Source organism: Pristiophorus japonicus, chromosome 1, assembly GCF_044704955.1.
Source record: "Pristiophorus japonicus isolate sPriJap1 chromosome 1, sPriJap1.hap1, whole genome shotgun sequence".
In the NCBI taxonomy this organism is placed as follows: domain Eukaryota; kingdom Metazoa; phylum Chordata; class Chondrichthyes; family Pristiophoridae; genus Pristiophorus; species Pristiophorus japonicus.
The window spans coordinates 475,791,463-475,795,233 of NC_091977.1; the positions used below are offsets into that span (position 1 = coordinate 475,791,463).

Consider the following 3,771-nt stretch of genomic DNA (forward strand, 5'->3'; position numbering starts at 1 on the left):
CTCAGCTGCAACATGTTCAGCTGAAAACTGCTCGTCATATTATGAGCTCTGCCTTTAGCGAATTGCCACTTACCACGCACATACTTACTTCAAAAGAATGCGCACTGCTTCAAGACGGAGTGCAACCAACCACCTAAGGACGACTTTGCTTTGCTTTGTTTTCGACTGCACTGCTCCGCTCCCCACCTGTCAATCGAAGGGAAGCGGCAGAGGTGCCTATCTTTGGTGATTCTCTGCCGCATGCCTTTCAATGCTGCCCGTCCTGTGTACTTCCTGATGTCGCAGCTATTTTTCACAGCCTGGGCCGGCGGCGCAATGGATAACGCGTCTGACTACGGATTAGAAGATTGCAGGTTCGGCTCCTACCTGGCTCGAGCATTTTTGCAATCTTTGCATTCTGGCTTTGGATGCCACGGAAGCGAACATAGTTGGTCACATTCTCCAGTTACTCAGCTGACAAGTGTCTTCTTAGCGCAGTAGGCAGCGTGTCAGTCTCATAATCTGAAGGTCCTGAGTTTGATCCTTAGAGAAGGCGTTGATACTTGCATAGAAGTTTTTCCTTCTTTCATTTCAGCTGCATTCATGCAAAAATCGGAAAGTTTTGCTGCGACAGCACACCAAAGGATTTGATGTCCCTCAGCCTGCGGTGACCTTCAGAAGCAGATGGGCTCACACCACACCTGACACAACTCTTGCGTCTGAACAATTACCCGAGCCAAAAGAAAAGTGGAGAATGCGGGCATTGATCCCGCTACCTCTCACATGCAAAGCGAGCGCTCTACCATTTGAGCTAATTCCCCATTCATGTCTGGCATTAGCTCCCAGTTTGCATCTGACTAGCCCCTTATCACTTGCCTCCTCGCTATTCCACGACCAGCAGAAATCTCCTGCTTCAGGTTGGCCTGCTCACTGAACACTTTCAATGCTTTGCTCCAATCGACGTTACTGAGCAATAGCAGGCGAGCAAGGGCAGGACTGGAAGCCATGGATATGGTGAAAGACGCCGAGAAGAGCTCGAGCCTGCGCAAGGGAAGCGACTTGAGCGCAACGTCGCAGCCGCCACGAGCGAGAGGGAGCAGGCGAGAGCCCTTTCTGACTGATGGACAGATGACTTCTATTGCCTGAGGCTTTGCCTGAAAGAAAGTGCTGGCTCTTTACATGCATTGCTGCTCAAAGGCATTCCCTGCTGACACACACATGCAAGTGTTCAAGCAAAACGGCGAAGGCACTGTCCTGTGCCTCAGCTGCAACATGTTCAGCTGCAAACTGCTCGTCATATTATGAGCTCTGCCTTTAGCGAATTGCCACTTACCACGCACATACTTACTTCAAAAGAATGCGCACTGCTTCAAGACGGAGTGCAACCAACCACCTAAGGACGACTTTGCTTTGCTTTGTTTTCGACTGCACTGCTCCGCTCCCCACCTGTCAATCGAAGGGAAGCGGCAGAGGTGCCTATCTTTGGTGATTCTCTGCCGCATGCCTTTCAATGCTGCCCGTCCTGTGTACTTCCTGATGTCGCAGCTATTTTTCACAGCCTGGGCCGGCGGCGCAATGGATAACGCGTCTGACTACGGATTAGAAGATTGCAGGTTCGGCTCCTACCTGGCTCGAGCATTTTTGCAATCTTTGCATTCTGGCTTTGGATGCCACGGAAGCGAACATAGTTGGTCACATTCTCCAGTTACTCAGCTGACAAGTGTCTTCTTAGCGCAGTAGGCAGCGTGTCAGTCTCATAATCTGAAGGTCCTGAGTTTGATCCTTAGAGAAGGCGTTGATACTTGCATAGAAGTTTTTCCTTCTTTCATTTCAGCTGCATTCATGCAAAAATCGGAAAGTTTTGCTGCGACAGCACACCAAAGGATTTGATGTCCCTCAGCCTGCGGTGACCTTCAGAAGCAGATGGGCTCACACCACACCTGACACAACTCTTGCGTCTGAACAATTACCCGAGCCAAAAGAAAAGTGGAGAATGCGGGCATTGATCCCGCTACCTCTCACATGCAAAGCGAGCGCTCTACCATTTGAGCTAATTCCCCATTCACGTCTGGCATTAGCTCCCAGTTTGCATCTGACTAGCCCCTTATCACTTGCCTCCTCGCTATTCCACGACCAGCAGAAATCTCCTGCTTCAGGTTGGCCTGCTCACTGAACACTTTCAATGCTTTGCTCCAATCGACGTTACTGAGCAAATAGCAGGCGAGCAAGGGCAGGACTGGAAGCCATGGATATGGTGAAAGACGCCGAGAAGAGCTCGAGCCTGCGCAAGGGAAGCGACTTGAGCGCAACGTCGCAGCCGCCACGAGCGAGAGGGAGCAGGCGAGAGCCCTTTCTGACTGATGGACAGATGACTTCTATTGCCTGAGGCTTTGCCTGAAAGAAAGTGCTGGCTCTTTACATGCATTGCTGCTCAAAGGCACTCCCTGCTGACACACACATGCAAGTGTTCAAGCAAAACGGCGAAGGCACTGTCCTGTGCCTCAGCTGCAACATGTTCAGCTGAAAACTGCTCGTCATATTATGAGCTCTGCCTTTAGCGAATTGCCACTTACCACGCACATACTTACTTCAAAAGAATGCGCACTGCTTCAAGACGGAGTGCAACCAACCACCTAAGGACGACTTTGCTTTGCTTTGTTTTCGACTGCACTGCTCCGCTCCCCACCTGTCAATCGAAGGGAAGCGGCAGAGGTGCCTATCTTTGGTGATTCTCTGCCGCGTGCCTTTCAATGCTGCCCGTCCTGTGTACTTCCTGATGTCGCAGCTATTTTTCACAGCCTGGGCCGGCGGTGCAATGGATAACGCGTCTGACTACGGATTAGAAGATTGCAGGTTCGGCTCCTACCTGGCTCGAGCATTTTTGCAATCTTTGCATTCTGGCTTTGGATGCCACGGAAGCGAACATAGTTGGTCACATTCTCCAGTTACTAAGCTGGCAAGTGTCTTCTTAGCGCAGTAGGCAGCGTGTCAGTCTCAGAATCTGAAGGTCCTGAGTTCGATCCTTAGAGAAGGCATTGATACTTGCATAGAAGTTTTTCCTTCTTTCATTTCAGCTGCATTCATGCAAAAATCGGAAAGTTTTGCTGCGACAGCACACCAAAGGATTTGATGTCCCTCAGCCTGCGGTGACCTTCAGAAGCAGATGGGCTCACACCACACCTGACACAACTCTTGCGTCTGAACAATTACCCGAGCCAAAAGAAAAGTGGAGAATGCGGGCATTGATCCCGCTACCTCTCACATGCAAAGCGAGCGCTCTACCATTTGAGCTAATTCCCCATTCATGTCTGGCATTAGCTCCCAGTTTGCATCTGACTAGCCCCTTATCACTTGCCTCCTCGCTATTCCACGACCAGCAGAAATCTCCTGCTTCAGGTTGGCCTGCTCACTGAACACTTTCAATGCTTTGCTCCAATCGACGTTACTGAGCAAATAGCAGGCGAGCAAGGGCAGGACTGGAAGCCATGGATATGGTGAAAGACGCCGAGAAGAGCTCGAGCCTGCGCAAGGGAAGCGACTTGAGCGCAACGTCGCAGCCGCCACGAGCGAGAGGGAGCAGGCGAGAGCCCTTTCTGACTGATGGACAGATGACTTCTATTGCCTGAGGCTTTGCCTGAAAGAAAGTGCTGGCTCTTTACATGCATTGCTGCTCAAAGGCACTCCCTGCTGACACACACATGCAAGTGTTCAAGCAAAACGGCGAAGGCACTGTCCTGTGCCTCAGCTGCAACATGTTCAGCTGCAAACTGCTCGTCATATTATGAGCTCTGC

The 3,771-nt window shown here is 50.9% G+C and overlaps 1 non-coding gene across 1 annotated transcript; it reads left to right on the plus strand.

The window, feature by feature from the left end:
* Window positions 1-2,941: 2,941 nt before the first annotated feature.
* trnal-cag (transfer RNA leucine (anticodon CAG)) lies at window positions 2,942-3,014 on the plus strand. Its single transcript has one exon. It is a non-coding gene; the product is annotated as a tRNA-Leu (tRNA).
* The last annotated feature ends 757 nt before the right edge of the window (window positions 3,015-3,771 follow it).